This window comes from Rattus norvegicus, chromosome 1 (genome assembly GCF_036323735.1).
Source record: "Rattus norvegicus strain BN/NHsdMcwi chromosome 1, GRCr8, whole genome shotgun sequence".
NCBI classification, from domain to species: Eukaryota; Metazoa; Chordata; class Mammalia; order Rodentia; family Muridae; genus Rattus; species Rattus norvegicus.
Window position 1 is genome coordinate 246,273,082 of NC_086019.1, and position 12,224 is coordinate 246,285,305.

The window sequence follows — 12,224 nt, forward strand, 5'->3', positions numbered from 1 at the left end:
GTGGGAACTAGAAGTCATGTCAGGGCTCTTTTGCTGGGTAGGTAATCTGCTTCCATAACTTGCAGGAGTCTGGGTTTGGGGAAGGGTTAAGGGATTTTCCTGTGATGCTGCATGTATCAGAATACATGGGGAGTCTAGCTGAAACTGGGGTGTTGGCTACTTTGGATTGGGTCGGGCCCAGGTGGGAACCAGAAGGCACATGTGTCTCTGACTTGGCATGGAATCTCCAGACTCTCTTTCTTTTGGGTGTAATGCAAGTATAGAAAAAAAATCTCTCAAGATGCCATACTTGTTTCTATAAAGATTTATACAGAAAGGGACCAAAATAGACAAAGGCAGAAGTGCATGTTGGCTGCTTCTGTACATTTTGATTTGAAGAAGAGAAACTCTATCCAAGAAAACTTTCTGGCTTTCTGAATCATTCTATTAGTCATGGAGACAGTGAACATTAGTAATTAGAACTAATATCTCAGTTTTGATGTTTACTCTGAACAAAAATAGGGATCATGACTGTTCTTTTTGCTTTCTGTTTCCAGCTTAGATTTAAATAGTAATTAGTGTGTCTATCTTGTCAATTCATATTTTATGTGTTTGTTCAAGGAGATGGTTCATTTGATAAAGTGCTTGGTGTGGAAGCATGAGGATTCAAATTTAATACCCAGACCCATGTAAAGAAAGCAAGGCTTGATAATGTATGTTTAAAATCCCAGTGCTGAGAAGAAGGGATTGAAGGGTCCCTGGGCCTTGCTGGCTAGCCAGCTGAACTTATAAGTTCCAAGACCATGTTCAAAATTAGAACAAGCTGGGTAGTGGTAGTGCACATCTTTAATCCCACACTTGTGAAGCAGAAGAATGTGGATCGTTGTTGAGTTTAATTCCATCATTGTGTATAGTTCGAGTTCCAGGACAGCCAAGGCTACACAGAGAAACTCTTTCTCAAAAAAATAAAAGAAAACCATAATGTGGCTGATGGTACCTGGTGAATGAACCCTGAGTTTGCCCTCTGCCATCCACATGCACATGTACATATATATATATATATATATATATATATATATATATATATATATATATATATATCACAAAAGTACACCCACACAAAAGCCTGTGTATGAGCACATCCTTAAAAATTCTCAGTTTTGGTTGGGGTATGTACTTTACTTGGTAGAGTGCTGTGTCACATGCATCAAGACCTGGGATTTAGCTTCATTGTTGCATAAAACTCTACATGGTGACACATACCTGTAATCTCAGCTCTAAGAGGTAGAGAGCAGATCCAAAGATCATGCTCATTCTTGAATACATAGCCAAATTGAGGTCAGCTTGGGCTACATTAGACTGTGTCTAAAAAGGTTCTGAATTTATCATTTTGTCCCCAAACAAGAACAAAATTTGTATAAACCTTCGTCATGGTCTGTTTTTTTTTCTTCTACAGCATTATCTTATACTCAGGAAAGATTTGGTGGCAATGACTCTGAGTCATTGGCTCACTCTATTGTTACTGCCATGGACAATGGAACTCTTTATGATTATCATATTCTAGTGATGTTTTTCTTTACTCTATTTTATTACATGAAAATGAAATCCCCTATTAAGAATTTTCCCATTGTCTTCCAGGGAAACCAATTTGTGGACACACTTGCAAGATAATATGTATATGTATACATGTATATTATATGGTTCCAGTTTTTCTTAGAGAAGTTTCTTTGTCCAGTGCATAGCGATTATCACAGAAAGTCACAACTGGTCAAAATGCAGAGAATCAGTGACTATAGGATGCTTCATCACAAATGGGACATCTATATCACTTGTGACCATTTACTGGGCCACATCCTTAAAGAAAATTAACTCTCTCTCTCCCAGAGGCTCAGTTGCCAATATCTCCTTGGCTAGGTATGGGACTTCAGGACCACCTCCATGCTGGGAATTTGTCTGGCTTAAGATTATACAGGTCTTGTGCATGCTGCCACACCTGCTGTGATTTAATATATGCAACTGCCCTGCTATGTCTGAAAAAGTTTTCCTGTCCTTTTTTTTATAGCCTTTAGCTTTTAAAAATCTTTCAACAAGGGCTCCTGAACCTTGGGAGGAGGTGAGTGTGATACATATGTCCAATATAGGAATGAGCACGCTATACTGTCTTATTTTCTTCTCATTTATTACCTGTTGTGGGTCTCTGTGTTAATCACCTTTTACCCAAAAACGTTTCTCTGATGAGGGTTGACAAATGCCCTAACTCATGGGTACACAGATAAGTCTTTAAGAGTCATTTTAGCATAGTAATAGTAGTGTGCTCTTTTCTGTAAATATTTTCTGTCTATCTACAGGTTCTTGCTGTAGTAGTATCTTGATAATAGTACCAGATATGGGTTTCAGATTGTGTTCAAAACAGGAAGCGATCGGTTACTCTCATTATGTTTGTGCCACTATTGCTCCATTGGATATATCTTGCGAGAATGATTGCCACTGTATTTTGCAGGGGTCCAAGTTGGATATGACTGATGAGGTCAAAATTTCTGCTTTCTTTGGAGACTCAGTTATGTCATGTGATGTTTTTCTGGAGACTATTATTTGAGACAATGTTTTTGCTGAAGCAGACATGTGAAGATGTTTTGCTGAGAACAGACACATAGTGTTCTTCTGGAAGCTGTTTGGAAAAAGGGCATGTAATGTTTTCCTAGATTATATGATTGAGAGAACATGTGATGTTTTGAAACTGCATAAATGTAACCCAACAGTGGATGATGCTGTGTGGTATTGCTTCACCTTGCCACCCTTTTCTGCTCTTCATTGGACTTTGCTGAAGCTGGTCTTTGATTATGGAACTGTGTGGTATTGGTTTGCCTTGCCACTGTTTGATGATCATCCTTTGTCATGACTTTGTAGAGAGAAAGACCTTCTGGTAGCGTTCTGGTGTCTTCTTGCCTCTTCCTTGGAGTTTGGCTGATTGGCAAATCCTCATTTTTTCTTCTGGATTGAACTGACATTGCTGATTCGTGAATGGAATTTGAGAGTGTGTTGAGATACTGCTGTTGATTTGTGTGAACTGAACTAATATACTGACAATGCAGATTAAATTTGCTGCAAAGAACTAGTTCTAAACAGATCCACATCTTCCTTTGCCATAATAACCTTTCTTTTCCACTGCCTCTGTGGGTGGAAGCCTAGAAGGGAGGTTAAAGCATTTAAGCATACTTATTAAAGTAGGTTTCGAAAAACATAAACCTACAGACTTTTCTGCTACAAAAGTGCACAGTACCTTCCAGCACTAGAGAGGTCATTATTTATAATGAAATAGGTCAACTTCGTTTGTCACCTAAAAAGCAAAGAATTCAGTTTGCAACCTATTTACCAAACATACTTAAGATCAATTAGGTTACTTGAAAACATCAAAGAAGCGCAAATCAGAGGCATTTTATAACCTTTGGTCACATTCTGTTAGTGAATGTCAAAGTCACAGAAGTTACAGAAAGGTTGGTATAACGGATGTGGTGACAACCTATATATATATTATAGCATGATGATGGATTCTGAACATAGTATCGGTGGGACATGATAAATATCTTTGGGACTTACTGATAGAACACCAATAAGAATGAGGAATTGCGGCCACTGTGGAGAGATCATAAGCAACACCCCATGAGCAAACTTGAACCTCGGGACCACAGGTAAGACCAACTTTTCTGCTCCAAGAGACCTGACTAGTGGCCTCAGGACACACAGAGGCATAATTCCTCTAGGACCGGACACTTCCAGTTTTTCGTGGGATTCAGAACCTCACAGATCCTTGCCCGCAGCAGCTCACTGCTCCCAAACCCCGTGGGAGAGAGAGCTCACCACCCGGACAGGTGGGCACTCCTGAGACTGCAGAGTGGAAGAGATAACCAACACTGCCCACCCCTGCCCACATCCCTGGCCCTAGCGGAAACTGTATACAGCCTCTGGGTTCCCGTAGATAAGGGCACAGGAGCAGCAGGTCCCCTGCATCTGAGACACTGCCAGAACCTGAAGGGACCAACCAGATAAACAGTTCTCTGCACCCAAATACCATGGGAGGGAGAGCTAAACCTTCAGAGAGGCAGACACGCCTGGGAAACCAGAAGAGACTGCACTCTGCCCACATTACTGATTCCAGAGGAAAACACCAAACACCATCTGGAACCCTGGTGCACGGAAGCTCCTGGAAAGGCCAGCGCAGGTCCTCCAGGTTGCTGCCCCTGCGGAGAGCTCATAAGCAACACCCCACGAGCAAACTTGAGCCTTGGGACCACAGGTAAGACCAACCTTCCTGCTCCAAGCAACCTGCCTGGTGAACTCAGGACACAGGCCTAGAGGAACAGCTGAAGAACTGTAAATAGGAAAAACTACACGCCTGAAAGCAGAACACTCTGTTCCCATAACTGGCTGAAAGAAAACAGTAAAACAGGTCTACAGCACTCCTGACACACGGGCTTATAGGAGAGTCTAGCCACTGTCAGAAATAGCAGAACAAAGTAACGCTAGAGATCTGATGGCGAGAGGCAAGCACAGGAACCCAAGCAACAGAAACCAAGACTACAGGGCATCATCGGAGCCCAATTCTCCCACCAAAGCAAACACGGAATATCCAAACACACCAGAAAAGCAAGATCTAGATTCAAAATAATATTTGATCATGATGTTGGAGGACTTCAAGAAAGACATGAAGAACTGCCTTAGAGAAACGCAGGAAAACATAAATAAATTAGTAGAAGTATACAGAGAGGAATCACAAAAATCCCTGAAAGAATTCCAGGAAAACACAATCAAACAGTTGAAGGAATTAAAAATGGAAATAGAAGCAATCAAGAAAGGACACATGAAAAAACCCTGGATATAGAAGACCAAAGGAAGAGACAAGGAACCGTAGATACAAGCTTCACCAACAGAATACAAGAGATAGAAGAGAGAATCTCAGGAGTAGAAGATTCCATAGAAATCATCAACTCAACTGTCAAAGATAATGTAAAGCGGAAAAAGCTACTGGTCCAAAACATACAGGAAATCCAGGACTCAATGAGAAGATCAAACCTAAGGATAATAGGTATAGAAGAGAGTGAAGACTCCCAGCTCAAAGGACCAGTAAATATCTTCAACAAAATCACAGAAGAAAACGTCCCTAACCTAAAGAAAGAGTTACCCATACGCATACAAGAAGCCTACAGACCTCCAAATAGATTGGATGAGAAAAGAAAGTCCTCACGTCACATAATTGTCAAAACACTAAATGCACAAAATAAAGAAAGAATATTAAAAGCAGTAAGGGAAAAAGGTCAAGTAACATATAAAGGCAGACCTATCAGAATTAACCAGACTTTTGGCCAGAGACTATGAAATCCAGAAGATCCTGGACAAATGTCATAGAGACCCTAAGAGAACACAAATGCCAGCCCAGGTTACTGTATCCTGCAAAACTCTCAATTAACATAGATGGAGAAACCAAGATATTCCATGACAAAACCAAATTTACACAATATCTTTCTACAAATCCAGCACTACAAAGGATAATAAATGGTAAAGCCAAACATAAGGAGGCAAGTTACACCTTAGAAAAAGCAAGAAACTAATCGTCTTGGCAACAAACAAAGAGAAGAAAAGCACACAAACATAACCTCACATACAAATATGAATATAACAGGAAGCAATAATCACTATTCCTTAATATCTCTCACCATCAATGGTGTCAACTCCCCATAAAAAGACATAGATTAACAAACTGGATACGGAATGAGGACCCTGCATTCTGCTGCCTATAGGAAACAAACCACAGAGACAAAGACAGACACTACCTCAGAGTGAAAGGCTGGAAAACAACTTTCCAAGCACATGGTCTGAAGAAGCAAGCTGGAGTAGTCATTCTAATATCAAATAAAAATCAATTTTCAACTAAAAGTCATCCAAAAAGTTAAGGAAGGACACTTCATATTCATCAAAGGAAAAATCCACCAAGATGAACTCTCAATCCTAAATATCTATGCCCCAAATACAAGGGCACCTACATACATAAAAGAAACCTTACTAAAGCTCCAAACACACATTGCACCTCACACAATATTAGTAGGAGATTTCAGCACCACACTCTCATCAATGGACAGATCATGGAAACAGAAATTAAACAGAGATGTAGACAGACTAAGAGACGTCATGAACCAAATACACTTAACAGATATTTATAGAACATTCTATCCTAAAGCAAAAGGATATACCTTCTTCTCAGTTCCTCATGGTACTTTCTCCAAAATTGACCATATAATTGGTCAAAAATGGGCCTCAACAGGTACAGAAAGATAGAAATAATCCCATGCGTGCTATCAGACCACCACGGCCTAAAGCTGGTCTTCAATAACGATAAGGGAAGAATGCCCACATATACGTGGAAATTGAACAATGCTCTACTCAATGATAACCTGGTCAAGGAAGAAATAAAGAAAGAAATTAAAAACTTTTTAGAATTTAATGAAAATAAAGGTACAACATACCCAAACTTATGGGACACAATGAAAGCTGTGCTAAGAGGAAAACTCATAGCGCTGAGTGCCTGCAGAAAGAAACAGGAAAGAGCATATGTCAGCAGCTTGACAGCACACCTAAAAGCTCTAGAACAAAAAGAAGCAAATACACCCAGGAGGAGTAGAAGGCAGGAAATAATCAAACTCAGAGCTGAAATCAACCAAGTAGAAAAAAAAAAGGACCATAGAAAGAATCAACAGAACCAAAAGTTGGTTCTTTGAGAAAATCAACAAGATAGATAAACCCTTAGCCAGACTAACCAGACTACACAGAGAGTGTCTCTAAATTAACAATATCAGAAATGAAAAGGAAGACATAACTACAGAATCAGAGGAAATTAAAAAAATCATCAGATCTTACTATAAAAGCCTACATTCAACAAAACTTGAAAATCTTCAGGAAATGGACAATTTCCTAGACAGATACCTGGTACCGAAGTTAAATTAGGAACAGATAGACCAGTTAAACAACCCCATAACTCCTAAGGAAATAGAAGCAGTCATTAAAGGTCTCCCAACCAAAAAGAGCCCAGGTCCAGACGGGTTTAGTGCAGAATTCTATCAGACCTTCATAGAAGACCTCATACCAATACTATGCAAACTATTCCACAAAATTGAAACAGATGGAGCACTACCGAATCCCTTCTATGAAGCCACAATTACTCTTAAACCTAAACCACACAAAGACACAACAAAGAAAGAGAACTTCAGACCAATTTCCCTTATGAATATCGACACAAAAATACTCAACAAAATTCTGGCAAACCGAATCCAAGAGCACATCAAAACAATCATCCACCATGATCAAGTAGGCTTCATCCCAGGCATGCAGGGATGGTTTAGTATATGGAAAACCATCAACGTGATCCATTATATAAACAAACTGAAAAAACAAAACCACATGATCATTTCCTTAGACGCTGAGAAAGCATTTGACAAAATTCAACACCCCTTCATAATAAAAGTCCTGGAAAGAATAGGAATTCAGGGCCCATACCTAAACATAGTAAATGCCATATACAGCAAACCAGTTGCTAACATTAAACTAAATGGAGAGAATCTTGAAGCAATCCCACTCAAATCAGGGACTAGACAAGGTGCCCACTCTCTCCCTACTTATGCTATATAGTTCTTGAAAAAGTTCTAGCCAGAGCAATCAGACAACAAAAGAAATCAAGGGATACAGATTGGAAAAGAAGAAGTCAAAATAGCACTCTTTGCAGATGATATGATAGTATAATTAAGTGATCCCAAAAGTTCCACCAGAGAACTACTAAAGCTGATAAACAACTTCAGCAAAGTGGCTGGGTATAAAATTAACTCAAATAAATCAGTAGCCTTCCTCTACACAAAAGAGAAACTAGCCGAGAAAGAAATTAGGGAAACGACACCCTTCATAATAGACCCAAATAATATAAAGTACCTCGGTGTGACTTTAACCAAGCAAGTAAAAGATCTGTACAATAAGAACTTCAAGCCTCTGAAGAAAGAAATTGAAGAAGACCTCGGAAGATGGAAAGATTTCCCATGCTCATGGATTGGCAGGATTAATATAGTAAAAATGGCCATTTTACCAAAAGTGATCTACAGATTCAATGCAATCCCCATCAAAATACCAATCCATTTCTTCAAAGAGTTAGACAGAACAATTTGCAAATTCATCTGTAATCACAAAAAACCCAGGATAGCTAAAACTATTCTCATCAATAAAAGGACTTCAGGGGGAATCACCGTCCCTGAACTCAAGCAGTATTACAGAGAAATAGTGATAAGAACTGCATGGTATTGGTACAGAGACAGACAGATAGACCAATGGAATAGAATTGAAGACCCAGAAATGAACCCACACACCTATGGTCACTTGATTTTTGACAATGGAGCCAAAACCATTCAATGGAAAAAAGATAGCATTTTCAGCAAATGGTGCTGGTTGAACTGGAGGTCAACATGTAGAAGAATGCAGATTGATCCATGCTTATCACCCTGTACAAAGCTTAAGTCCAAGTGGATCAAGGACCTCCACATCAAAGGAGATACACTCAAGCTAATAGAAGAAAAACTAGGGCAGCATCTGGAACACATGGGCACTGGAAAAAATTTCCTGAACAAAACACCAATGGCTTATGCTCTAAGATCAGGAATCGACAGATGGGATCTCATAAAACTGCAAAGCTTCTGTAAGGCAAAGGACACTGTGGTTAGGACAAAACGGCAACCAACAGATGGGGAAAAGATCTTTACCAATCCTACAACAGATAGAGGGCTTATATCCAAAATATACAAAGAACTCAAGAAGTTAGACCGCAGGGAGACAAATAACACTATTAAAAAATGGGGTTCAAATGCCAAGCAACCAGAGCTTCCAGGGACTAAGCCACTACCTAAAGACTATACATGGACTGACCCTGGACTCTGACCTCATAGGTAGCAATGAATATCCTAGTAAGAGCACCAGTGGAAGGGGAAGCCCTGTGTCCTGCTAAGACTGAACCCCCAGTGAACTAGACTGTTGGGGGGAGGGGGACAATGGGGGGAGAGTGGGGAGGGGAACACCGATAAGAAAGGGGAGGGGGAGGGGGATGTTTGCCCGGAAAGTGGGAAAGGGAATAACACTCGAAATGTATATAAGAAATACTCAAGTTAATAATAAAAAAAATGGGGTTCAGAGCTAAACAAAGAATTCACAGCTGAGGAATGCTGAATGGGTGAGAAACACCTAAAGAAATGTTCAACATCTTTAGTCATAAGGGAAATGCAAATCAAAATAACCCTGAGATTTCACCTTACACCATTGAGAATGGCTAAGATCAAAAACTCAGGTGACAGCAAATGCTGGTGAGGATGTGGAGAAAGAGGAACACTCCTCCATTGTTTGTGGGATTGCAGACCGGTCCAACCATTCTGGAAATCAGTCTGCAGGTTCCACCAAAAATTGGACATTGAACTACCTGAGGACCCAGCTTTACCTCGCTTGGGCATATACCCACAAGGTGCCCCAACATATAAATAAGACCCTGCTCCACTATTTTCATAGCAGCCTTATTTATAATAGCCAGAAGTTGGAAAGAACCCAGATGCCATTCAATAGAGGAATGGATATAGAAAATGTGGTACATCTACACAATGGAATATTACTCAGCTATCAAAAACGATGCCTTTATGAAATTCATAGACAAATGTTTGGAAATGGAAAATATCATCCTGAGTGAGGTAACCCAATCACAGAAAAACACACATGGTATGCATTCATTGATAAGTGGCTATTAGCCCAAATGCTTGAATTACCCTAGATGTATAGAACACATGTAACTCAAGACGAATGATCAAAATGTGAATGCTTCACTCCTTCTTTAAAAGGGGAACAAGCATACCCTTGGCAGGGAATAGAGAGGTAAAGTTTAGAACAGAGGCAGAAGGAACACCCCTTCAGAACCTGCCCCATATGTGGCCCATACATATACAGCCACCCAATTAGAGAAGATGGATGAAGCAAAGAAGTGCAGGCAGACAGGAGCTGGATGTAGATCGCTCCTGAGAGACACAGCCAGAATACAGCAAATACATAGCCGAATGCCAGCAGCAAACCACTGAACTGAGAACAGGACCCCCGTTGAAGGAATCAGAGAACGAACTGGAAGAGCTTGAAGGGGCTCGAGACCCCATATGAACAACAATGCCAAGCAACCAGAGCTTCCAGGGACTAAGCCACTACCTAAAGACTATACATGGACTGACCCTGGACTCTGACCTCATAGGTAGCAATGAATATCCTAGTAAGATCACCAGTGGAAGGGGAAGCTCTTGTTCCTGCTAAGACTGATCCCCCAGTGAACGTGATTGTTGGGGGGAGGTTGGTAATGGGGGGAGGATGGGGAGGGGAACACCCATAAGGAAGGGGAGGGGGAGGGATTAGGGGGATGTTGGCCCGGAAACTGGGAAAGGGAATAACACTCTAAATGTAAATAAGAAATACTCAAGTTAATAAAAAAAATTAAAAAAAAAGAATGAGGAATTGCTAATACTATTTTATATTAGAAGCAAGATGGGTAAGTAATAATATAAAAGTTTGTGGTAGGTATAAAGTGGATTGATATAGCTTTTCATTAGTATAAGGAACTACCTGACAATAGGCTATTGTGGTGGTTATCTTGGCTAACTTGATAAACTTAGAATCATTTGCAAGAGAGTCTCAAAGAGGTATTATTTCCATTGGTTGGCCTGTTGGTGTGTCTGTGGGGGATAGTTTTACATTGAGTTAATGCATTTGGGAAGATTCAGTTCAGTTTTGCTGGTACCATCCTGATGTAGGGATTTCAGAACCATATATGACTGGGGAAATGAAGCTGAGTACAAGTAAGCAAGCACAGGAACATGTGTGCATTCATTTCGGTGTGCTCTTGCTTGTGAATGATATATGACCAGCTGAAGTTCCTGCCTTGACTCATCCCACAAGGATGGAGTGTAAGGAGGAGCTGTAAGCTGAAATAAGTCCCCTCTCTCCTAAGTTGCTTTTGGTAGTTCATATTGTAACAGCAGCAAAACTGAAAATAGAATGGCTACTTGTAAATAAAAGAGGATTCTTTTAGCTCACAGAGATTCAATGTCCAAACCACACACTGAATGCTTGGTGGTAAGGGCTGCTGTAAAAAAAGCAGGATTGTTTTAAAGGGAACTAACTGTGTTTTACAGTTATTAAATTTTAGGGTTATATGATTCAGGTACAATAGAGCTGCTTCTCTTTGCCTTAGATAAAGAATTCACCAAACCCTGTATTCGCTCAAGCAGTTAAGTGTTGTATTCTAAACTTCTGACATACACTTTAATCCACAGGAAATGTAATTATTAACTAAATTCATGTTTATTTGAAAGTAACAGCCTGAGTCATGAAATGATGAATCAGAGAGCATAGTTGATGTTAGTGAACCCAGTTGAACTGAAGCCTGGAGAGAAGGGTGCATGTTACAGGGGACTTGGGTTCCAGCCTTTCTTTAGTACTCTCAGTCTGTGTGACTCTGTCAGGTCTGGTTTTCTCAGCTCTGAAAAAGAAAGGGTTTTGCCTTAAGCAAAGATAGATGAGGGACCTCAGAGGGATATGTTTGGTGTGAAATTTCAGGAAACTAATCTGTCAAAATTTCTTCAAAGATAATGAGTAGAATATTTCCTAACTCTTCTTCTTCATCTCTGCAGAGATGACACTTGTTCAATTTTTTCCCCTGACCGCATCAGAGTCAAATAAAGACTCTGGGAAGTTGATGTTGAATAAAATCAGGGTGCTATATATTTGGAGTAATTACAGATGGGGGTGGGTCTTGTTTGCCCTCTGGATAGCTTTAGTGAAACAGATCTTATCTCAAAGCTAAATAATTCCTGTATGAGATATAATATATAACATGTATGATGTGTTCCCGGATTTCCTTTACCTATAAAAAATTAGAAACAAAACTTTAAGTGTTTTTAGAGGACATTTAATGGTTAAAATATACATATTTACTTAGCTAATTACTTGATGTACATTGGGTCAGCTAAAATGGGCATATTTTCTAAGTGTAGTCTACATATGAGGCAGAGGCTGTAGGACCCTGAATTTGTGAACAGCCTAAGATACACAAGGGGGAATCATAGATGTATGAGTTGTGGCACCTGTTTTCTCTTTAGGCAACTCTCAGGTTGGTACAGAATTCTGAAATTTGTATGTGA